Source organism: Podarcis cretensis (genome assembly GCF_951804945.1).
Source record: "Podarcis cretensis genome assembly, chromosome: 15".
NCBI lineage: Eukaryota > Metazoa > Chordata > Lepidosauria > Squamata > Lacertidae > Podarcis > Podarcis cretensis.
The window spans coordinates 37,673,906-37,686,217 of record NC_137185.1 but is presented as its reverse complement, the minus strand read 5'-3'; the positions used below and the strand labels follow the sequence as shown (position 1 = coordinate 37,686,217).

Genomic DNA, 12,312 nt, shown 5'->3' with positions numbered 1-12,312 from the left:
GCTCCCCCCACTAGTCCATACTTTCATACATATGGTCAGAAGCTCATGTGGGATGTGTAAAACATGGACAGAAGATGGCACTTGTCAATCAACAGGCACATGTACTCCTGGGGCAAGACACTTACTCCCTTCATTTTCTCAATGGTTTGATTTGTCATCGTCTTCTTGACAGCTTTAGTTATTAGAACATAGGCTTTGCAGCTTGAAACTGTTCTCAGCTGTTTTACACTTGCAGATCTTTTCCTTTTTCAGAAAGTGCCAAAAAAAAAAAAAAAGCTGACAGCCATAACTTGTGAGGTCTGGTGGCCTGATTTATACATGTTGGATGTTGAAGATGACATTCAAGATGTTATGTTTTGATGAAGCTGAACAATATACAGTGGTACCTCTAGATATGAATGGGATCTGTTCCGGAGCCCCGTTCGCATCTAGAGGTAAACGTATCTAGTGACGGCACGTCTGCGCACGCACACGTCACTTTTTGCCGCTTCTGCGCATGCATGTGACATCATTTTGAGCGTCTGCGCATGCGCAAGCAGCGAAACTTGAAAGTAACGCGCTCCATTACTTCCAGGTTGCCGCGGAGCGCAACTTGAATGCACTCAACTTGAAGCAAATTTAACCCGCGGTATGACTGTATTAGAAACAGCCTAATCTATGCAAGCTCACTCAGAAATAAATCCCTCTCTGCTTAGTGAGGTTTACTTCCACGTAAGTGACGGTAGTCATGGTCAACAAATCCAATTCATAATCGTATGGAAGACAAATTTCCTGTATCACATTAAAGTGTCAATCTAGTACTTCTAGAGCAGGGGGAGAATTTCAGGTCTGGTGGCCAAATATGGTCCTCCAAGCAACGTTCGGAATTAGCCTGGCACCAGGCGACTTTTGCACCTGACTATTGGCCACTTGTGACCGAGTGAAGATGCCTGGGCATCAGGGTGGCACCTGACACCTCCACCATCTTAGAGGTGCATGCCTGAGGATCATTGGATCTTGACTGATTTCACACACTAATATCACATCCTGTAGAATTCTATCAGCTAAACATTATCTGCACAATCAGAATGAATTTCAGGTACCAAAATGCTTTTTCTGTGCAGCCTGAGCAGGAGCACATAACTTTGTAAATCAAGAAAATCTTTAATAAAAATACATTAAAAAGAAAAAAGAAAAAGAGGGAGGGTTAGGCCAATTTACATATATGTAGACTGTCCCTGATCAAGTGACTTTTCTTCTTTAAGTTTTCAATTTCTTAACCCAGCTCAAGGTTGGCATCTGAACTAGCCAGATGCTTACCTGATAATCAATCACAGTCAGTCCATCATTTGGAAAATAAAACTCTACAGCTTTTGGCAACTGTAACCTTGGTTTAAGGAGCCAATGGTTCCTAGCTTACATATCTGAGTTTCTAACATGGCCTCCAAGTCTCTTTTGGAACTCTCCACATGCCACATATATATATATTTATTATTCCTGAGGCCACACTGGCACACCCTCTCACATATTGCAGTGGGAAACCAGGATGCCCGTCTTCACGGTCATGCTTCAACATGACCCTCACAAGAGCACGGCACACAGATTTGATTTAATCAGGAAAGTTGAGAGGTATGCACTGTCTCTGCTTTGCACCTCCCTTAAGTGTTTTTGCCTGGCTAGAATGTGTCCTTGACCTCTGATAATGCAGGTGCCTAGACAGAGTTTAGAGAGGTATCTAGCCTAATATAAAAAGATCCTTTTAAAACCTTCCATCTGGCATAGACGCTTTACCTGAGATTCTTGCACTGCAGGGCATTGGACACAGGGTTGTCTTAAGCATATGTGGAGCTGGGGTGCAAAGATCTGGGACTCTCAGCCTCTCAGACCTGGGACTCTCAGCCTGGCGCCCCTGATAGCCCGGCGCCCGGCGCCCGGGTGCCCCACACCCCTAGCGCCTATGGGTAAGATGGCCCTGGTTGGATGATGTCCCTTGGGATCCCTTTCAACTCTATGATTCTGTGCTCCTCACACTTTTGCCTCTTGCCCCATCCACACTACCATGTGGCCCCTGGAAGGTTCTCTTGAAGCTCATCAGCTTAAACCATGCTTAATACTGAGTTGTGGCCTTGCCTTCCTTATTTCCTTCATGGAAGGAAGGAATATAGGACATGCAAGACATCTTGTACAGTGGTAGCTTGGGTAACATACGCTTCAGGTTACATACGCTTCAGGTTACAGACTCTGCTAACCCAGAAATAGTGCTTCAGGTTAAGAACTTTGCTTCAGGATGAGAACAGAAATCATGCCCCGGCGGCGCGGCAGCAGCAGGAGGCCCCATTAGCTAAAGTGGTACCTCAGGTTAAGAACAGTTTCAGGTTAAGTATGGACCTCCGGAATGAATTAAGTACTTAACCCAAGGTACCACTGTACATAGGAACCTGCCTTATACCGAGTCATGTTATTGGCACAACTAGCTCAGTACTATCAACTCTGCTGGGCAGAGGTTCCCCAGAATTTCAGACAGGGGACGTTCCCAGCCCTGTGTGGAGATGCCTGGGATTGAACCACTGACCTTCTACATTCAAGTCAGGTGCAGGGGCGTAGGAAGGGGGAGCGGGGAGTGCGGTTCACCCTGGGTGTCATCCTTGGGGGGGTGACGAAATGGGGGGTGCCCAAAATGGATCACCGTGGCACCCCCCCATGCACGGATCACCACAACATCCCCATTTGTGGATCGCCCTGTCCCCACCATACCAGGTGCCAGAGCAGCGAGCTACGCCCCTGGTTAGGTGCTCTGCCACCAAACCACACCTTAGTCCACTTTGGATGAACCTTGTTGATAAAACAAAAGCACGGCTGAGACATGAAGCCCTTCATTCCCTGAAGGCACTAATGGCTAGCATGGAGGGCAAAGCCATTTCTGGAACTGAAGTTAGGCACTTCACCACATCAGCCATTGCCCAGCTGTTCCTAATTCATTTGTTCATGCAAAACGTGGGCTTTCCAGAAGCTGAATTCTCTGGTTGATGATGCCACACTCTTCAGTGGCAGGGAATCCTGGCATAAAATCCTGGTTTTAGAGGCCACTTGCATTGGCTCGGGGGGGGGGAGGGTTGGGAAGAAGTGGAATTCCGAGGTCAAGGAATACTCATATAATCCATGTAAAACTGGACATTGTTTAATCTGGAAGAGGGAGAGAAATCAAAGAGATGAATTGCATGCATTTGTTTGAGGAGGAGTAGAATGAATGCAGAACACAACGTCATTGTAATGAAATAAAGCTAAGAGAATTAATAAAAGGGGAAAGGAGGAAATTACTATAATAAACTTGTCATAAGGAGCTTGGCTCATGAAGGATAATAAAATAGTTAAATAAAAATAGAATTCAAATGAAAGAATTTTAAAGAACTGGTCTCACACACAAAAAAAGAAGTCTCATTAATTTTTTGTGGAGAACACTACCTTTTACAAAAGGTAAGAAAATGCTAAAATGCTGTTTGTGAAAGCTACATTATAGAATGGGAAGATGGCCCTAGAGGAAACAGTGGGGAGTAAAAATTGGAAATACACCAAAAACAATTATGAACAAGGGCCAAGCAAGAGGAGGGGGGGATATGAGCACAGCCAATCCGAAATGCACCCAAAAAGAGGGGTTGGGGGGAATCAGTGAACTGAGGGAAATCTTTATAATTTTAATTTTAGGATTGATGGACTGATTAATGGATTATTTAAAACACAGTTTGAGAACCTTGTTTTAAGATGAAGGGCAACATTTTCTTCTAGGCAAGCTTATAGGGGCCACATGCCAGTGGTGGGCGGGGCTGGAGGCAAAAGTGGGTGGAGCAACTCATGCAAATGTAATAGTCAGAATTTTTAAAAGTAAAATACATGATGAACTGTGATGAAAGGGAGGAGAAAAATTATTATTATTATTATTTTAAAAATATTTGTTTGCCTTTTCAGTGGCTTAAAAAAAATAGTTCTTACTGTTTTAAGTTTGGATGGTGGCATCTCCCTGAAAAGTGTAGCACAGAAATATTTGTAAATAAATAAACAAATAAATAAATATTCACGTACAGTAAAAATAGGGACGCGGGTGGCGCTGTGGGTTAAACCGCAGAGCCTAGAACTTGCCGATCAGAAGGTCGGCGGTTCAAATCCCCATGACAGGGTGAGCTCCCGTTGCTTGGTCCCTGCTCCTGCCAACCTAGCAGTTCGAAAGCACGTCAAAGTGCAATTAGATAAATAGGTACTGCTCCGGGGGGGAAGGTAAATGGCATTTCTGTGCGCTGCTCTGGTTCGCCAGAAGCGGCTTAGTCATGCTGGCCACAAGACCCAGAAGCTGTACGCCAGCTCCCTTGGCCTGTAAAGCGAGATGAGCACCGCAACCCCAGAGTCGGTCACGACTGGACCTAATGGTCAGGGGTCCCTTTACCTTTACTACTGTAAAGATACAATACAGTTCATAACAAACGATGGCAGCAATGTGGTTCTTTTAAAACAAAGGCCAGATAAAATAAATAAAGGAGCCTGCGGTTGGTCACAGATAGGCACCCTTTTTACCACCTGTTTCACAACGCACAATTACTGGTTCACAATTCTACTGCTCATGGTATCTCTGTAGAAACTAACCTTGAACTCACTGAGACTTACTCCTAAGTAGACATGTATAGGATCGCATTGTGTACATCTTAATAAGGTGCAATCCTTTGTCTATTGACCTTGGAGTAAGCTATACTGAGTTCAGTGTGACTTTCTTTTGAGATAACATAGGTATGATTGTGCTGCTATACATTTTTCAGTTTACAGTCGGCTTACTATTACACTTGTTCCAGAAGCTATACAGGACAGCCTATTGCTGAGGACATGAATACATAATCAAACCTTTTTTAAAAAAAAGAAAGAAAGAAAGAGGCAAACTATATGCATTGAACAGAAGGTGCAAAGCTGCTAGTACTGAATTGAACAGTGAGTACTAAGCAATTACTCAAATAACAGAAACAGAAACAAAAATAGGAGGATGTTGATGGGGGAAGAAAGGAGGTGATTATCCTTGAAACAGAAAATGATGCCATAGGAGATTTGGGTTTTAGCAGGCTAATCTGTATGTGAGCCTGTTGCTGAGAAATAAAGAACATAGTGCATCCCATTCTCTCCCCCCGCCTCATGCAGTAAACCTATGCTGAGCATCAAAATAATCACCCTTTGATTGCCATAGCATGTTGCACCCCAACTCCTGGTCCAGCTCTGGTTACAAATAAACTGGACCCAAAGACCACAATTTGGAGTCCTGAAGAACATACAAGATAAATGAGCACTGATATGGAACTCATTGTTCTGCCACTGCTATTTCCTAGGAACGTAATATGTTGCTCCGCAAAGAGAAGGGGGAGGGAGTTATGTGACAAAAGCTTCTTGCCCGAAGGATGAAAAGTTAAATCAGTTTTTTTGTGTGTGTGTTCTCATTTCCTTCTGTTCTCTTTCAACTAAGCAAGAAGAGCAAATAGGTTTTCATTTTGCTCATGTCCAGGGCAGGATAGTTTGATATTTAATAGGGTGGGAGAGGAGGGGTTTGCTTTACAACACTCTTGTGGAATTCTAGTCAGGGAAGCCAGAGGACACTTGGGTGAGATTTGGGCTTGGTATCAAAGGTGACATCTCTGGCACAATTCCCTCCCTGGCCAATTGACTCGAGGGTTGTAGAAAAGTTCATTTAGTGTGATCAATATCACTTTGCCTCATGCCTCAATCAAAAACTACTTTCCACAGTCAATAGCAATTAGACAGACAGACACAGAGGTATTGATATAGATGGAGCCAAAGATTTATACCTGGGTGCTTTTCTCTCCAAATACTTGGCAGGATGGCTGCTAATTGCAGGATATCGGATTAGCAAGGGGTCATTGAGGAAGCAGCTGGTGGGGAAATCTCACACAACTCCATCCATATTTGACAGAAACCAAGAGGAGTGACCCAGTTCTGCAGTCAAAGGGCACCCCTTTGGAGATCCATCAGCATAACTGACAGTGTAAAAGAGGACAATTTGGGTTACAAGTCTTTGCCTGGTAATTCAGAGCATCCTAGGAACTATGCCACACCAGAAAGTGCTGCTTGCATTGCAGTTAGGAATGGTAGAATTTGTCAGTTTCTCTCTGTTTCTCATTTCAGGGGTGGGGGGAGATTCAGAGGGGGGAAACAGAGTGTAAACTACAGTAATACCTCCGTGAACATCCGCCCTTGTCTAGCATCTATTCTGGCAAACCCGGGAGTACCAGAATGGCCCTGTGTCCTTTTCGGCTAGTGGCTGGGGCTCCGTAACGGACCCCAGCCTCAAAACAAGGTACGACTGTAGTGTCAAGCTGAACTCCTCTGTCTACAAAAGGGTGGCCCACCTTTTCATACCAAGTGGGCTGCAACAGTACTTCGACACAGAACCCATTGCCTTGCCATGTGAGGGGGGAGCAAGGTGAAAATTTGACGCAACCCCCCCCCCGGCCGCCCTTGCACTGCCTTCCCAAAGCTGGCTAAGCAAGGCGCTGGTCCTAGAGCCCTCCCACCTCCTTCTCAAATCTGAGAAAGTGCTATCTAATCTTTGGCAAGGAGGAGGGGGGATTCTAGGACCCTGTCAGAGACCTCATGCACCTTTCCCAAAGCCCAGTGTCTTGCTTGCCCAGCTTTGGGAAGGCAGCAAGAGGGCTGGGAAGTGGGTATAAAATATTGCCAAGGGCAATCAAAACAAGGCCTCGAGGGAGCCAGTGTGGTATAGTGGTTAAGAGTGGTGGACTCGTAAGCTGGTGAACCGGGTTCGCTTCCCCGCTCCTCCACATGAAGCTGCTGGGTGACCTTGGGCTAGTCACACTTCTTTGAAGTCTCTCAGCCCCACTCACCTCACAGAGTGTTTGTTGTGGGGGAGGAAGGGAAAGGAGAATGTTAGCTGCTTTGAGACTCCTTCAGGTAGTGGTAAAGTGGGATATCAAATCCAAACTCTTCTTATACTTCAAGGGCATTGTGCATTGGCCCACCCTGTTCTATAACATAACATAGGAACATGACATAGGAGGAGCCTGCTGGCTCAGGTCAATGGTCCAACTAGTGTAGCATCTTGTTCTCACGCTAGCCAACCAGATGCCTATGGGGAGCCTGCAAGCAGGATGTGAGCAAAGGAGCAATCTCCCCACCCCCCATTGTTTCCAGCAACTGGTATTCAGAGACATACAGCCTCCAGCTGGGTGGCAGAGGATAGCCATCCATGCAAGTCTTTACTCTCGCTTTTCACCCCCCTCTCACAGAAAGCAAAGAAATTTGGGGAATGTTTGTGGCAGGGAGCGCCACTTGACATATTAAATGTACAAGGTCACCAACTGGCCTGTTAGCAGCCTCCCTCACAAATGTTGCATGGCACAAGGCTCTACACATAAAGGCTTTCCTGCTGTCACCACTTCCTGTAGTGATCATAGGACCCTCCAACTCAGAGCCAGCCCACTCATGAGGCAAGGTGAGGTGACCACCTCAGGTGGCAGAATTCACAGGATCCCCTTGTCCCTGATCTTGATCTTCGCTTCTTCCCCTTCATCGCTGGTGGGTGATGAGGCACCATTTTGTGGTTTGCCTCTGGTGCCGAAATGTCTTGGGCCGGTCCTGATCGAACATCATATGTTCAGTGCTGGACGTGATTCTTTTTGAATTTGCAGTGTCCCAAGCACAGCGGAATGATGAGGAGTACGTGCCACATACTCTATATTACTTTATTTACACTTCAAAGCTGGTAGATTACAGAAAAACATCTTGCCTCTGCCGGAGCAGAGAAAGCATCCTCTCTCCTCTAAAGCACGGAGAGAACTCTGTGTGAACAGTGAAAAACAGGAAACCAGTGTACGTCACATCCAGTCTCCTTTCCCGTGAGAAACTCCAACAGCAACTCTGACTGGAATGTAAACATTGTCTTGTGACAAGCATTTCGCTGCACAGTGAAGGAAGCAGAAACCAACATCCTCCCCCTTTCTGTGAACATCACTGGGCAGCGTGTTCGTACAATATCAGTACAAACCCAACTTCTGCACATAGGTACAGTGTTGATCCCTTGATACAATCTTAGACAATACATCAGCAGGAATTTCATTACCTGGCATATAGGACACCGTTACGAGTCCCTTCTGAATACGTTCCCTAGCATGTTGCACCTTCAATTGCAAGTGCTTCGTGCTTTGCTTACAACCTTCAGAATTCAGCAAAGCCAAACATGCTTTGTTGTCCTGGTAAACCTGGATTGGACATTTGACAGGAATTTTCATGTCTTTGCACAATTGTAACAACCATTCACAATCCTTAAGTGAATAAGACAGTGCATTCAGTTCAGCTTCACAAGTACTTAAGCTAACTGTTGTTTGCTTCTTGCATGACCAATCAAATAGACCCTGATTGTACATGTAGCAAACTCCAGACGTACTTTTCCTGTCTGTAGTGTCACTTCCAAAACTTGCATCTGCAAATATCTCAAGACCACCAGACTTCTGATTGTTAAATCTCAGTCTGTAATGCATAGTGCCTTTCAAATACCGCACTATGCGTTTCAGAGCTTTCCAATCCTTAACAGTAGGATTGTTGACTTGTCTGCTTAGCAAATTACAGCTAACAGCAATGTCAGGTCTTGAACATCTGGCAATGAAGTTTAGCTTGCCTAGCATACTTCTGTACAGTGTAGTGTCAGAAAATGCTTCTCCAGTGTCATCTACCTGATAACCTGTTGTCATCGGTGTGTCTACAGGGTTAGCATCCATCAGGTTTAGTTTGCTTAACACATCAGCAATTTTCCGTGACTGGTGTACTAGAATGTTACCATCTTGAACTCTCTCTATTTCCAGAGATAGGTAGTTGTTTACCTCACCAAGATCTTTCATGTCAAAGTGCTCTTTCAATTGAGCTAGGGTGTTATTGTACATTGTGACATCTTTCCAAAAGATCAGAATATCATCAACATAAAACAAGCAATACAGCTTCTTTTGCCCCTCCTCTTTGACAAATACACATGGATCAGCTTTCCCTTGCTGAAAACCTAGAGAAAACAATACCTCAGTGAGTTTTGTGTGCCAACACCGTGCACTTTGTTTGAGACCATAAAGGGACTTTTTCAGAGCACAAACAAATCCCTGTTTTACCTGTACGCCATCAGGTGGAAGCATATAAAGAGATTCACCTAGAGATCCGTACAGAAAAGCTGTATTCACATCATGGTGACTAATGTGTAGATTCTCCTCTGCAGCTAGCTTGAGCATAAGCCTAATGCTCTCATACCTCACTGTGGGTGAGTAGGTCTCGTGATAGTCTTCACCTGGTACCTGTGCAAAACCTCTGGCTACCAGTCTGGCTTTGTGCCTTACTATCTTGCCATTTTGATCAGTCTTCGCTTTGAAGACCCATTTGCTTCCAAGCAGTTTCATTCCTGGAACTACTGGAACTAGTTCCCATGTTTTGTTCCTTTCCAAGGAATCAAGCTCAGCCTTCATGGCATTTAACCATGGCTCAGCTTCCTTTGAATCCAAATCCTGGATTTCTTGGAAACTTGAAGGTTCAAATACCTTTTTGGAGCTTTTAACAGCTGTTACTGCTATCTTAGCAAACTCATCAGCAACTCTCTTTGGAGGTCTGCCTTTTGTGGCTCTTTGTGACCTGCGAATTAGCCTTAAGTCTTCAACACTCTCCTCTTCCTTCTTAGGAGAAAAGTGACCTATTGTGAACAATGGTTCCTCCAATTCTTGATCAGAGCTTTCAGAGGGTCACATAGAGGCTTTCACACTCTTGAAATCCTCTGAATCACCCGATTCAGTTTCAGACTCAGAATCAGAACCTTCATCAGTGGGTGTGGGTTGCTGTGGCTGCTTTTGACTATCCTCAGTCTCATCACTGTCATCAGGATAACATTGGAAAATTCCCACATTCTCCCCCCACTTGGCATTGTATTCAACACTTCTTGTGAGCTTAATTGTCTTAGAGTCAGTCATCATTATTCTGTAAGAACCTTTCTGATAACCTAGAAAGATACCATGCAATCCACGCTTGTCTAACTTGGAGCTTTGTGGTGTGTGAACCCACATGTCAGAACCAAAAATTTTCATGTGTTTGATGTATGGCTTTTTGCCAAACATCTTCTCATAGGGGGTACAACCAATCGCTGAAGATAACCTGCGATTATAACTGTAAACAAAACACGAGAGAGATTCGGCCCAATAACTCTCTGGAAGATTGGCATCATGCAGCAAGGTTTTTAACCCTTGAAGCAATGTTTGATTTGCCCTCTCGCAAAGCCCATTCTGCCATGGCGAGCGAGGACTAGACAAATCGTGTTGAATTCCTTTCTCAGATAGAAAAGCTTCAAACTGCTGAGAAGTGAATTCCCCCCCGCGATCAGTGAAAAGAATTTTTATCTTCTTACCATGCATATTTTCCAACCAAGCACAGAATTCCTTGAACCTTGGAAAAGCCTCTGATTTCTGCTTGAGATTGTACACATAAATATACCTGGAAAATGCATCAATGAGAACCATGAAGTACTTATTTCCACCCAAAGAGGGCGCTAGTGGTCCAACCAAATCAGCATGAATAATTTGGTATGGTTCTGTAGCTTGCCTACTAGACACCTTACCTTTCGCAGCCATTTTCACCTTGTTTGCTGCGCATGCCTTGCACTTCATGTGGTACCTGCAGGGTTTAATAGTCATACCTTCAACCAAGGCAGGCATTTTTGATACTGCCTCAAAATGCAAATGACCAAATTTCCTGTGAAAATCATGAATACATTCTGCATGCAAACTTTTGTTAGAACCTGCAATGCAACAAGTGTCATCCTGCACAACATCATCATAATACAAAACATACAAACGATCAACATATTCAGCATGCAATACATAATCATTTTTCTTTGTGATGATGCACTTTTTGTTCTTAAAGGAAACGTCAATTTTCCGCTCATTCAGCTGTCCAACGCTGAGCAGATTATGTTTGGCATCTGGCACATAAAGCACATCCTGTATCGATAAGTCCAAACTGTGAAGAACAACAGTTCTGTAGCCTTTACTGGGGATTGTGTGGTCATCCACTTGGTGAATCGCACCTTCCTGCGGTGTAAAAGACACGAACAGTCGCTTATCGTTGCACATGTGATGGGTCGCCGCTGAATCAACAACGAAGAAAGATCTAGACGTCTTCTGGACCTTTGCAATCTTTGGAGCGAAGTGTGAGACTATTGCCTTGTGCTGCGTTGTCCTGGACACCGGACCTTTGCCTTTGCCTCGGCCTTTTCCACGCGATGAGCTTTCGCTGCGCTGCTCTGTCTTGGCCCTGGGATATCTGCATTCCCTCTTCATATGGCCTAGACGTCCACACGAGTAGCATTTCACTGCCTTCAAAGCTTTGGCGCCATCTGGTGGTTCCACAGCACTCTGGGATGACGTCTGTGAAGACTCCCCCTTTCCCATGCAGCTATCACCCTGGCGGTCTGCTTTATTCTGAATCATGGCAGTATCACAGGCTACTCTGAGCTGAGCATGTGGCTGATTGGCATCAGATTCCCCACTTGCATCAGCCAGCCTTCTGCAGCTAGCCATCATGACTCTGGCATTAGCCTTCTGCGTCATCTCTGCTGCTTTAAATCAAGCTGCTTTATACAAGCTGCGTCTCTGCTGCTTCAAGGCTCATTCCAAAGGCAAGTTCAAAACTGCTTTCAGTTTCCAGCCTCCCCAGGCCTTTGCCTTAGAGCCTATGCCAGTGCCGTGGCAATCGGCTTTTAAAAGTTCAAAGTCCAGCCATGAAGCCATTAATTAGGAGCTGGCAGGCTGCCCGGAGCATGAGCAACATACCTCTCATCAATCATCTTGACGCGCAGAGCAGATACCGTCCGATCCGTCCCTCTGCATTCCGATCCTTTTGCCGGCATTCAGATGACTGCGTCTTTCTGGGCCCGATAACCAAGAATTTTGAATTTGCAGTGTCCCAAGCACAGCGGAATGATGAGGAGTACGTGCCACATACTCTATATTACTTTATTTACACTTCAAAGCTGGTAGATTACAGAAAAAACATCTTGCCTCTGCCGGAGCAGAGAAAGCATCCTCTCTCCTCTAAAGCACGGAGAGAACTCTGTGTGAACAGTGAAAAACAGGAAACCAGTGTACGTCACATCCAGTCTCCTTTCCCGTGAGAAACTCCAACAGCAACTCTGACTGGAATGTAAACATTGTCTTGTGACAAGCATTTCGCTGCACAGTGAAGGAAGCAGAAACCAACAATTCTTTCAGGGGAGCTTTTGAGAGATGAATCCCATGTCTTTGCAAGTGCAAA

The 12,312-nt window shown here is 44.9% G+C and overlaps 1 long non-coding RNA gene across 1 annotated transcript in view; it reads right to left on the bottom strand.

Moving 5' to 3' along the window:
- Nucleotides 1-981: 981 nt before the first annotated feature.
- The window catches only part of LOC307204029, a 305,405-nt gene continuing 294,074 nt past the window's right edge, over nt 982-12,312 (bottom strand). The window contains exon 3 of the long non-coding RNA XR_013833470.1: nt 982-1,122. This is a non-coding gene — a long non-coding RNA (uncharacterized lncRNA). The remainder of the gene's footprint in view (nt 1,123-12,312) is intronic.